Below are 13,163 nucleotides of genomic sequence, written 5' to 3' on the forward strand. Positions count from 1 at the left end.
CCGGCCCTTGACTCCACCTGCATCTCTCCTTCTTTGACCTTGGCCTGTATCTAGACTTTCCTTTTGTCTTTGCCCACCTGCCTGCACTCACGTTGCCGGTCTCTGCCTGAACCCCAGATATCCTCTGCCTTCTATCTTTGCCTGCTATTGATCATCTGTTACCGACCCAGCTTGTCCGACCTCGCTTCCTGTGTCTCCCGCTCTGCATGCACCTGCCTGCTGCCTGCTGCCACCAGCCTGAAGTCTGCCAGTTCTGCCTACCTGCTGTTACCTTCTGGTTCACCCTGGTGACTCACCCACCATCTGAAGGACGTTCCAGGCACCCTTACACCACCATGCTCTCATCACTGTCAAAACATCGGTGGTCCCGGAGCCAGGGTTGTACGAGAGGCCTTCCCTCTGCACATCAGGCTCAGTCGTCAGGTACGTGGCAGGTTCTTTACAAAGCTGTGCCTATCCTCCACTGATTCTCATCCTTTACAGAGCCATGCCTATCTTCTGTGGATTCTGGTCCTTAACAGAGCCATGTCTATCCTCCGTGGGTCCTGGTCCTTTACAGAGCTGTGCTTATCATGAGCGAATTCTGGTCCTTTACAGAGCTGTGCCTGTCGTCCATGGATTCTGTTTCTCTACAGATCGTGCCTGTCCTCCATGGATTCTGGTCCTTTACAGGTAATTTGAAAAACAAAAACAGAGAGTGCACCGGCCTTGTGAATTACCTTTATAGATCCCTTTATTGAAATAATAACAACAAGGGAAAATGGTCTGGTTCCCACCAAAGCACACCTCCATCCCAAAATTCATATAAAAACAAATGAGATTGGCCCGCGGGACTTTGAATGAGGTATGCGCTAGTGGCTGGAGATCAATGAAATACACAATAGATAAGTAAAGCAATATTTGGTTTTTTATTGCATTATGTAAACAGGCTGTAAGAGTAAAAATAGTAACGTACTCAGTAGCACATGACGTAGCTCAGTAGCTAAAATATATATAATATACAACATGAACAATATTACATCACATATTGGCAAACATCTTGGTGTAACCACTTGGTTTCAAAAATAGCCTGAATAGTATATTAGGGTTCCATAACAGTAGAGTATATTACATCGTGAACTGACGCGTTTCGAGAGCAAAAACTCCCTTCTTCAGAGATCAATGTATTCAAGATATATCTACAAGAAAACAATATGTTGGAGTAAGCAGTAAAGGATAAAAGAATTTGATTAGAAAAAGGTTCAATGAAGTAGTAAGGACTCAAAGGAGTACTAAATACTCACGTATTTAGTACTAAGTACTAAATACTCACTGGTCAGTAAGACTCAAATGGAAAATTAGACTCCTGTGTGGCAGCGGTAGACCGTATCTGACCCAGGAGCTGACGCGTTTCGAGAGCAAAAACTCCCTTCTTCAGAGATCAATGTATTCAAGATATATCTACAAGAAAACAATATGTTGGAGTAAGCAGTAAAGGATAAAATAATTTGAGTAGAAAAAGGTTCAATGAAGTAGTAAGGACTCAAAGGAGTACTAAATACCCACCGGTCAGTAAGACTCAAATGGAAAATTAGACTCCTGTGTGGCAGCGGTAGACCGCGTCTGACCCAGGAGCTGAAGGGTCCCAGTAGGATAGCAAACCAGAGAGGGGGGTCCATGGTAGGTGGGTAATGAATATGTAGTAGAGAAATGCACTTTCCAGACCTATAATATATATAAGTAAAGTCGTAGTAAGAATGTAGCATAATGCTACCAATTGTAGTGGACATACACAAGTGTATATTAGGTAGGAAGGGCTAGTGTAATAAAGGTAAAGGGATCCCGAATGAGTGAAGGAAGGGGTAGACTTAGAGAGAAAGAAAACAAAGTACATGAACCACCAAGTGGCTGTGTGATAGGAAGAAAATAATAGGTAGCAGTGTACCATGGCCAAAGACCAAACTTGTGAAGAGTAGCAGAAGTGCAGAGATGTAAAGTAACTAAGTAGAACTACTTCACTACTGTACTTAAGTACCGAAAGACGGTATCTGTACTTTCCTAGAGTAGAATTTTTTTTCTCCTACTTCCACTTTTACTTCACTACATTTTTTCGATGATTTCAATACTTCTACTCCAATATTTTTTTTTTGTGCTGCATAGTTACTCGTTACAATTATAAAAATGACCACTGCCAGAACAGTAGATGGCAGGTTTCATGAAGCTCAAAACATGTGTATTATCAGCGCATACGAAAATAAATGCTACTGTATGTATAAATAAAAGCTGCATTTGAAATAATAAAAAACAATATGATGTTCAAACTTTTTACTTCTTTCTTTAATAACTACATAACACAGTACTTGTACTTTTACTACTTGAGTAGCATTTTTTTTTTCAAACTACTGGTACTTTTACTTTCAGTACTTGAGTAGCAAAATTTTTAAAAAAACTACTTGCAATACTTAAAGAGGAAGTAAACCCTCCTCTACAACTTGTACCTATAGGTAAGCCTATGATAAGGCTTACCTATAGGTACTGTAAATATCTCCTAAACATGTACCGTTTAGGAGATATTTACCTTACATGTCGCCAGTGACGTCACTGGCGCATGCGCTCTGAAGGAACGGTCGATCGTGCCGTTCCTTCAGAGCCCCGTGCCGTGACTGTCGGCTCTAGCGCGCGTGCGCGGGAGTGACGTCACCGCGGCTCCGGCCAATCAGATGGCCGGATGCCGCGATCCCGGAAGACGGGCGACTAGACATGTCGCCCGTCATAGAGGTGAGTGAGCGGCACGGCGGGGGCTCGTTCTGAGGTAAGTATTGCATAATGAGCTAATATGCGATGCATACTAGCTCATTATGTCTTTCTTTTGCAGGGTGTAAAAAAAAAAAAAAAAAACTCAAACGAGTTTACAACCTCTTTAAGTACAAAAAATGTTGAATACTTTAGTACTTCTACTCAAGTCACTTTTTGATCGAGCACTTCCACTTCTACTCAAGTATGGGTTTTGAGTACTTTATACAACTATGCAGAAGTGAGATTGTGAGTAAAGGGGTGCTGACCCAAGGAGAGCGAGTACAAGGGGAGGGTGTAGCCGTGAAAAAGGAAATGGGAAAAAGTCCCAGTGACCAACCTACCATGTTGAAATAATAAAGCAAATGTGTACCCACAAACATATAGTCTCAAACTCATCAATATATACAACGTCACACATCGCCTGGTCCACTGCGCAAATCCCAACTTAGGGAAGACACTTAGAATGGCTCACGCATTTCGAGGGGGGTCCCCTCTTCCTCAGACCTTCTTGGGGCTTTGAGGAAGAGGGAACCCTAAAAACGCGTCAGTATTCTAAGTGTCTTCCCTATGTTGGGATTTGCGCAGTGGACCAGACGATGCGGGACACTGTGGATATTGATGAGTTTGAGACTATATGTTTGTGGGTATACATTTGCTTTATTATTTAAAAAAAAAAAAAGGATCTATAAAGGTAATGCACAATGCTGGTGCACCCTCTGTTTTTTGTTTCTCTAGTGTATTCTTTAGGTTTCCCCAGTTCTTAGGGAGCTGCAAAGTCTTGCCAAAGTTTGAGTTGTTGAAGATGCAAGGTCTATCATTGCCTTTACATCTATCTTGAGAGCAGGGGGGTTGTTCATTTTAATGCCTGTCCTTCGTGGATTCTGGTCCTTCACAGAGCCATGCCTGTTCTCTGCAGTATCTGGTCCCTTATAGAGCGGTGCTTGTCCTCCTCAGATTCTTGTGTTTTATAGAGCTGTGCCTATCCTCCACAGATTCTTGTCTCTTTTATAGAGCGGTGCTTGTCCTCCACAGATTCTTGTCTCTTTTATAGAGCTGTTCCTGTCCTCCACAGATTCTTGTCTCTTTTATAGAGCTGTGACTGTCCTCCGCAGCGTCTGGTCCTTTATAAAGCCGTGCCTGTCATCTGTGGATTTTGGTTCTTTACAGAGTTGTGCCTGTCATCCATGAATTCTGGTCCTTTATAGAGCTGTGCCTGTCATCTGTGGATTCTGGTCCTTTATATGCTGTTTCTGTCATCCGTGGCTTGTGGTCTTTTACAAAGCCGTGTTTGTCATCTGTGGATTCTGGTCCTTTATAGAGCTTTGTCTATCATCCAATGATTCTGGTCCTTTATAGAGCTTTGTCTATCATCCAATGATTCTGGTCCTTTATAGAGCCGTGTCTATCATCTGTGGATTCTGGTCCTTTATAGAGCTGCATCTATAACCCATGGATTCTGGTCCTTTACAGAGCTGTGTCTATCATCTGTGGATTCTGGTCCTTTACAGAGCCGTGTCTATCATCTGTGGATTCTAGTCCTTTATAGAGCCATGTCTATCATCCCTGGATTCTGGTCCTTTATAGAGCTGCGTCTATCATCAATGGATTCTGGTCCTTTATAAAACCGCATCTATCATCCTTGGATTCTGGTCCTTTATAGAGCTGCGTCTATCATCAATGGATTCTGGTCCTTTATAAAACCGCGTCTATCATCCATGGATTCTGGACCTTTATAGAGCTGCTTCTATCATCCATGGTTTCTGGTTCTTTATAGAGCCATGTCTTTCATCCCTGGATTCTGGATCTTTATAGAGCCACGTCTATCCTCCCTGAATTCTGGACCTTTATAGAACTGCGTCTATCATCCCTGTATTCTGGTCCTTTATAGAGCTGCATCTGTCATCCTTGGATTCTGGTCCTTTATAGAACCATGTCTATCATCTGTGCATTCTGGTCCTTTTATAGAGCCATGTCTATCATTCCTGGATTCTGGTCCCTTATAGAGCCGAAACTATCATCTGTGGATTCTGGTCCTTTATAGAGCCGCCTCTATCTTCCGATGATTCTGGTCCTTTATAGAACCGTGTCTATCATCCCTGGATTCTGGTCCTTTATAGAGCCGCCTCTATCATCCCTGAATTCTGGACCTTTATAGAACTGCGTTTATCATCCCTATATTCTGGTCCTTTATAGAGCTGCATCTGTCATCCTTGGATTCTGGTCCTTTATAGAACCGTGTCTATCATCTGTGCATTCTGGTCCTTTTATAGAGCCATGTCTATCATTCCTGGATTCTGGTCCCTTATAGAGCAGAAAATATCATCTGTGGATTCTGGTCCTTTATAGAGCCGTCTCTATTTTCCGATGATTCTGGTCCTTTATAGAACCGTGTCTATCATTCCTGGATTCTGGTCCTTTATAGAGCCGTGTCTTATCATTCCTGGATTCTGGTCCTTTATAGAGCCAAAACTATCATTCCTGGATTCTGGTCCTTTATAGAGCCGTGTCTATCTTCCAATGATTCTGTTCCTTTATAGAGCTGCATCTATCATCCCTGTATTCTGTTCCTTTATAGAGCCGCGTCTATCATCCCTGTATTCTGGTCCTTTATAGAGCTGCATCTATCATCCGTTGATTCTGGTCCTTTATAGAGCTGCATCTATCATCCCTGGATTCTGGTCCTTTATAGAGCCGCGTCTATCATCCCTGGATTCTGGTCCTTTATAGAGCCGCGTCTATCATCCATGGATTCTGGTCCTTTATAGAGCTGTGACTATCATCCTTGGATTCTGGTCCTTTATAGAGCCATGTCTATCATCCTTGGATTCTGGTCCTTTATAGAGCTGCATCTGTCATCCTTGGATTCTGGTCCTTTATAGAACCGTGTCTATCATCTGTGCATTCTGGTCCTTTATAGAGCCATGTCTATCATCCTTGGATTCTGATCCTTTATAGAGCTGCATCTATCATTAATGGATTCTGGTCTTTTTATAGAGCTGGGTCTATCATCCGTAGATTCTGGTCCTGTATAGAGCTGCATCTATCATCGTTGGATTCTGATCCTTTATAGAACTGCGTCTATCATTAATGGATTCTGGTCTTTTTATAGAGCTGTGTCTGTCATCCATGGATTCTGGTAGTTTATAGAGCTGCTCCTGTCCTTCAGCCAATGGTCCGTAGGCCCCAGGATTAGTTTAGACAGCTTCACATTTTACTTCTTATAGAAGAACATCAACCAAATATTTATTTTTAGGTTTTCTTTATAGTCCATTGGGGTTTCATTGCTGTCTGGGAGATTTCCCCTCAGTTCCTTTTCTAGTTCCTTCCCCCTGGGACAAAATGTGAATGGAAATCTCCCCAGCTGGGAACACAGCAACACAAAACCAACCCTTTGCAACTCCATCCAAAGCAAACAAACAATTTAGTTTGAGTGCTACTCTAAACCTGTACAGAGCAAAGATCATGTAAACTCACAGCTCTTCTGCAGATTAAAGTATAACTAAAGCAAACTTTTTTAGTGTTGATGGAGTGGAGAGGGACTAGGACACCTGTCAGGCATTACTGTCTATGCCCCATTAGGGAGATTCACCCTCTCTTTACTGTTATCCCCGAAAATGAAAGTAAATTCCAACATTTAGGTGGTCGCCAGAACAGGATCAGAGGGGAAATCTTCCAATGGAAACTAGTTCTGTTGACTTACTTTGTGGGGATTTCGTCTCATTTCCTGTTTTTGCTATGGGACAGGAAGTAGGGGGGCATAAGGCAATGTATGTATAAGGGGTGGCAGATAAGCTAATGGTGTATTTATAAGAGGGAGCCTGGAAAACCCACATTGTATGCAGTGCTGTATTTTGGCCTAGGCCAACAAGGCCCAGGCCTAGGGCGGCACTTTGCAGGGGGGCAGCAAAAAAGCTCCCTCCATCTGAGATTGTTTTGGCCACTGGTTGCTAGAGCTTTCTCTAACACCTCTCTCTTTCTCACCCCCTCTATCTCACCCCCCTCTCTCTCTCTCTCTCTCTCACCCCTCCTTTCTTTCTCACCTCTCTCTCTCACCCCTCCTTTCTTTCTCACCTCTCTCTCTCACCCACCTCTCTTTCTCTCACCCCCTTTCTCTCATCCCCTTGTTCTCTCTCTCTCATCCCCCATCCCCTCTCTCTCTCACCGCCCCCCTCAACCCCTCCTGTCTCACCCCCCTCTTTCTCTCACCCCCCTCTTTCTTTCTCTCTCTCTCCCCCCTCTCACCCCCCTTTCTCTCTCTCTCTTTCTCATCCCCCCCTCTCTCTCGCCCCCTCTCTCTCTCTCCTCCCCCCTCTCTCTCGCCCCCCCTCTCACCTCTCTCTCTCCTCCCCCCCCTCTCACCTCTCTCTCTCTCTCCTCCCCCCCCCCTCTCGCCCCCTCTCACCTCTCTCTCTCTCTCTCTCCCCCTCTTTCATCCCCCTTTCTCACCCCCTTTCTCTCACCCCTCTCTCCCTCCCCCCCTATCTCCCTGCCTCACCCACCCCCTCTCTCTCTCTCTCATCCCCTCTCTCTCTCTCTAATCCCCCCTCTCGTGAGATTTTAGGGGTTCATGTTGGGATTTTGGAGGGAGTCACATCCATTAAAAAGGAAGGAGTGATGCAAATTTACATAGGATGGGAAAGGGGAGGCACCCAATCTTAGTCTTGCCTAGGGCAGCACAAAACCAAAATACACCACTGATTGTATGTTTATTGGGTACCTTACAAACTACCCCACTGAGGGTAATCATTGATGCTCTAAAGAAGAAAGTCCTTTAGGAAGTCAAAGAATAACTGCCTCTGGGGGTCCCAGCATACGTCATATAGCACCCTCCACAAACAATACAGAACCTTACAAAGTACCCCAGTGGTTACCAGGGGTATTCATCGAAGTTGTAAAGAAGAATACCCTTTACTAAAGTCAAGAAACAACTACCAGAGGCTCTGAGGGGCCCCAGCATACAGCACATTGTATAGCACCCACAATACAAGACACGTGTGAGCGGAGGAGCCTTGTGGCGTCACATCATAGTAATACAGCAGGGATGGAGAATGGACTTCCAGGGCCAGGGAAGCCCCCGGAGACCCAGAGGCCCCAAAGTCTCTGTTGACACAACCAGGCCTTCGCCTCCCTGTGAGAATTTGGTGTGCATGTGAAATGCCATAGGGCAGTCATTACATAGTTGGTTGGTAAGGTTGAATAAAGACAATAGTCCATCCAGTTCAACCTGTGTAGATGTGTGTGGCTGTAATCATCTCACATAGCCCTGAATGTTCTGATCCTTGAGATGTACGTCTAAGAGTCTTTTGAAAGCCACCATACTTCCCGCAGAAACCACCTCTTGTGGTAGAGAATTCCACAATCTTGTAGCCCTAACAGTAAAGAACCCCCCACGTTGCCTGAGGTTAAAACGCTTCTCCTCTAATCGCATTGTATGCCCTAGAGTCCTCATGCAATCCCTTCGACTGAACAGCTTTTTTCTAAGCTGAGATCCCCATTGAGATATTTATAAATTGCTATCATGTCCCCCCTCAAGCGTCTCTTCTCCAGAGAGAATAAATCAAGCGATTGCAGACGCTCTTCATAATTAAGGTTCTCCAATCCCCTAATCAGTTTAGTTGCCCTTCTCTGGACTCTCTCCAGCTCCAACACATCCCTCCTGAGGACTGGCGACCAGAACTAGACAGAATACTCCAGATGCGGTCAGACCAGAGTTTTATAAAGTGGAAGGATTCTAGTCTTATCTCTGGAATACATCCCTTTCTTTATGCATGCTAATATTCTGTCGTTGTCAGATTACAAGACATAGGGAGCCTCAACTGTGGCCCCTGACTTCATCAAGGGGCCACATAATGCTATAGAGGACTTTAGAGATGGCTGACTTACTGGAAGAAATGGTGACACTGGAGACAGTGACTGGGGGAATGTAACATGAGACTGCTAGAGATCCCTGCTAATACAGCGGCTATATACCTGCAGGACTCATTTATAAATTCTTGTCTGGCTTTATGTGTAAAACCATTTGGGTGAAGGACTGTCAGACAATCCGTAGCAGCCAATCAAAATTAGATCAGGGATGCAAAATGGACTTCCAGGGTCAGGGAAGCCCCCGGAGACACAGGGGCCCCAAAGCTGCTGCTGACACAACCGCCCCTTTGCCTCCCTGTGAGAGTTTGATATGCACAATAAATGCCATAGGGCAGTCGTTGTTAGAATAAAAGACTCAGAGAGCTTCAGCTGTGGCCGCCAATGCCATCAAGGGGCCACATAATACTATAGACATGGTAGACTTACTGGAAGAAATTGTAACCCTGGAGACTGCGTCTGGGGGCATGTAACATGAGAGCGCTAGAGATCTCTGCTAATACAGCGGCTATACACCTACAGGTCTCATTTATAACTTCTCGTCTGGCTTTATGTATAAAACCATTGGCAGGAAGGACTGATAAACAATCTTTAGCGGTCAATCAAAATTAGATCTGCCCTGCAAGATGGCTGCCATAGGGTCATCGGACACCTCCATCCATAACAAGAGTACAATTTTGGAATCCGCTCCGCCTCTTCTTTCCCGCTAACACTGAAAATAAACTTCTTTTTCGGTGCAATAAAAACATTTCTGAATGAACCATCCTCAGACACGACCTAAGAGGGACAATCGCCGAGGACGGTGGAGGGGGGCGTAAGGGGTCTGGCTGGAGGCCGCTGGGAAATTGAGAGGCCTCTGATGTGTTTTCTATTTATATCTGAGTGTAATTCGGTCTCGTGTTGATGTTTCCTCCCGGTTTATTTTCATTAACGCAGCGCTGTTCCTTCTGCTGGGAACGTGAAGTTCATTTTGCCTTCTTTTCTTGTTTTTCAGACTTTGCTGAGCTGGAAGAGAAAACAGATCGCAGGAATGTGCCGACAGCAGCACAACAAGCCGCTGGAACTTTCTGTGATGTTTAACGAAGACGCAAAGGTCAGAGTGGAGGCCTGGCGCCTCTCCCCACACATGCAGCAAATTCGCTACATGCACTGCGCCCAGGTCATCTATTATTAATGCTAGACCTAACCTGGAGCAACCATTATTTTACAGCAGGCAGAAAAGTGAGAGATAAATTCTGATTGATCCCTGACAATAATGACACCTTTACCTGGAGCAACTGTTAGCATATAGCAGGTGGAACAGTGATAGATAAATTCTGGTTGGTTGTTAGGGGGATATCTCCTTCACCAAGTTCCCGTGTCTGCACGCCGGTTGTGCACTTTGTAAGAGGTTCCCAGCATCCGTGCTCCAAGTTCCCGGGTCTGCTGTAACCAATATGGCTCCCACCATCCCTGAGCTAATTTGCTTGGTCTGTACTAGTTTTGTCCATCATGAGGAGTTGCCAGCATAACTGTCCTGAGTTCCCAGGTCTGTACACCTGCTGTGCCCATTATGAGGGGCTCCCACCACCCCTGCACTAATGGTCCTGGGTTTCCCACCATCCCTGAGATAATTTCCTGGGTCTGTACCAGTTGTGCCCATTATGAGTGGTTCTCAACACTCTTGTGCTGAGTTCCCAGCTCTGCACATCTGCTGTGCCCATTATGAAGTGCTCCCACCACCCCTGCACTAATGTCCTGGGTCTGTACACCTGCTGTGCCCATTAAGAGGGGTTCCCACCATCCCTGAGCTTAGTTCCTGGCTCTGTACACCTGCTGTGCCCATTATGAGGCGCTCCCACCACCCCTGCACTAATGGTCCTGGGTCTCCCACCATCCCTGAGCTAATTTCCTGGATCTGTACCATTTGTGCCCATTATGAGGGGTTCTCGCCATCCTTGTGCTGAGTTCCAAGGTCTGCACACCTGCTGCTCCCAATATGAAGTGCTTCCACCACCCCTGCACTAATGTCCTGGGTCTGTACACCTGCTGTGCCCATTAAGAGGGGTTCCCACCATCCCTGAGCTTAGTTCCTGGCTCTGTACACCTGCTGTGCCCATTATGAGGCGCTCCCACCACCCCTGCACTAATGGTCCTGGGTCTCCCACCATCCCTGAGCTAATTTCCTGGATCTGTACCATTTGTGCCCATTATGAGGGGTTCTCGCCATCCTTGTGCTCAGTTCCAAGGTCTACACACCTGCTGCTCCCAATATGAAGTGCTCCCACCACCCCTGCACTAATGTCCTGGGTCTGTACACCTGCTGTGCCCATTATGAGAGTCCCCATCATCCCTGAGCTGAGTTCCTGGCTCTGTACACCTGCTGTGCTCATTATGAGGGGCTCCCACCATTCCTGTGCTGAGTTCTAGGCTTTGTACACTTGCTGTGTCCATTATAAGGGGCTCCTACAATCCCTGAGCTAAGTTCCTTGCTCTGTACACCTGCTGTGCTCATTATGAGGGGTTACCATCATCCCTGAGCTGAGTTCCTGGCTCTGTACACCTGCTGTGCCTATTATGAGGGTCTCCCACCATCCCTGAGCTGAATTTCTGGCTCTGTACACAGACTGTGCCCATTATGAGGGGTTCCCACCATCCCTGAGCTGAATTCCTGGCTTTGTGCACCTGCTGTTCGCCTAATGAGGGGTTCTCTCCAGGGCAGCGATGGTGGGGTCCCTTATAATGGGCACAGCAGTTGTGCAGACCCAGGAACTTAGCACAGGGATGGTGGGAACCCCTCATAATGAGCACAGCAGATGTACAGACCTGGAATTTTAGCACAGGAATGGCTGGAGCCTCCCATAATGGGAACAGCATGGGTGCAGACTTGGGAACTTAGTGCAGGGGTGGCGGAAACCCCCTTAACTCACACCATCCCTGGGTGGAGCTCCTGAGTTTGCCAACCTGTTGTGCCCATTGTGAGGGGTTCCCACCATCCCTGTGGTGAGGTACTGGGTCTCCACACCTGCTGTTCCCATTATGAAAGGCTCTTACCATTCCTGCACTGAGTTCCTGGGTCTGCACACCTGCTCTGCTCATTATGAGGGGTTCCCACCACCCCTGTACTGAGTTTCCCTATGCTGAGTCCCAGGGTCTGGACACCTGCTGTGTCCATTATGAGGGGTTCCCACTATCCCTGTGCTGAGTTCCAGGGTCTTTACATCTGCTGTGCCCATTATGAGGGGTTCCCAACTTCCCGCACAGAGTTCCCTGGTCTGCACACCTTCTGTGTTCATTATGAGGTGAATGGATGGTGGGAACCCCTATAATAGGCACAGCAGTTGTACAGACTGGGGAACTCAACACAGGTTTTCTGCCCTGAGGATGGTTGCATCGTTACAGCAGTATCTACAATCTGTGCGTGGCCATAGCCTAAATGGCTTGTTACAGTCGGGATTTTCCAGGGGCTTCGAGTACCATGGATCTGACTACAATGTAACATTATTGCCTTTGATCTTTAAACAATGAGAGAATTTGGCGGGTGATTTAAAATCGCTTTGTCTTTCATACGTTTCTGCAGTGCAATGTGTCAAGTGATGTAACCTATACAGACTTCTTCCAGTAATGGAGGCGGCAGTCACCCGCCTGATTGCTGCCAGGGGCCAGCCTCGGGTTGGCTGCCCGTCTGAAGACAAACAATGAATTAGGGCAGCGTTTGATTAGTGGGAATTTGGACAGCGTACAAGCAGGAAGGAAGTTTGGGAAATCCGTTGCTGAAATCTTTCTTCATAAGTGCCCTTTATTTCCCTCATCTAATAACTTAATGACCTTCAGTGGATTATTAAAAGGAAAGTCTGAAAAACCTCTTCCGGTACAGAGGGCCGAATCTGTACAAAGCACCGATGTTACAGATGCCAAGAAAATGCCCCCGATGCCCCCCCCCCCATGTGCAAGAAACCTCCCAGAAATAGTAAACTGCATCTCTGTGCTGTGTAGAGAACACTGAGCTAATCACAACTGTCTCTGCACCAGAGGAGATTACATTCTAATATCCTCCCACAGTCACACACTATTATTATTATTATAAATTTGTATAGCTCTGACATATACCGCAGCGCTGTAAAGAGAACACTGAGTTAATCACATCAGTCTCTGTAGCAGAGGAGCTTACACTCTAATGTCTCTAATGTCTAAGGTCCAAGTTTAGCGGTGTCGAGGAGATGATGGACCATTTCTTGCTTCAGTGCCCCTTCAATATAGAAGTCTATAAGCGGGTGGGCGGAGCTCTGTACTTTCCCACTTGAAGTATGCGGAGTGGTCGTACGGGTCTTTTGAGACGCATCGGGATTTTGATTTTGAGACACTTTTCCTAGTTAGCTTAGTAGTCCGTTACTTCACATGGAATGCACGGTGTCAGGTTTCCACTCGGAAAAAAGTCCTTCCTGTCGAGGTGGTGGTGCACAACATTCTGGGTGAGGTTGGGAAAATTCGGGGTCTGGAGAAGGACGGGTGGCAGCCAGGAGCCTGGACAAAGGCGTGGAGGAACG

The 13,163-nt window shown here is 46.2% G+C and overlaps 1 protein-coding gene and 1 long non-coding RNA gene across 2 annotated transcripts in view; one reads left to right on the forward strand and one right to left on the reverse strand.

Moving 5' to 3' along the window:
• Positions 1-13,163, reverse strand: part of DAG1 (dystroglycan 1) — a 143,855-nt gene that overhangs the window by 58,969 nt on the left and 71,723 nt on the right. The gene's annotated exons all lie outside the window — the stretch shown is intronic.
• Positions 9,630-13,163, forward strand: part of LOC309561435 — a 161,484-nt gene continuing 157,950 nt past the window's right edge. The window contains exon 1 of the long non-coding RNA XR_014225564.1: positions 9,630-9,730. This is a non-coding gene — a long non-coding RNA (uncharacterized lncRNA). The remainder of the gene's footprint in view (positions 9,731-13,163) is intronic.

The sequence above is a fragment of the Pelophylax lessonae genome, assembly GCF_965119305.1.
Source record: "Pelophylax lessonae genome assembly, chromosome: 8".
Lineage (NCBI taxonomy): Eukaryota > Metazoa > Chordata > Amphibia > Anura > Ranidae > Pelophylax > Pelophylax lessonae.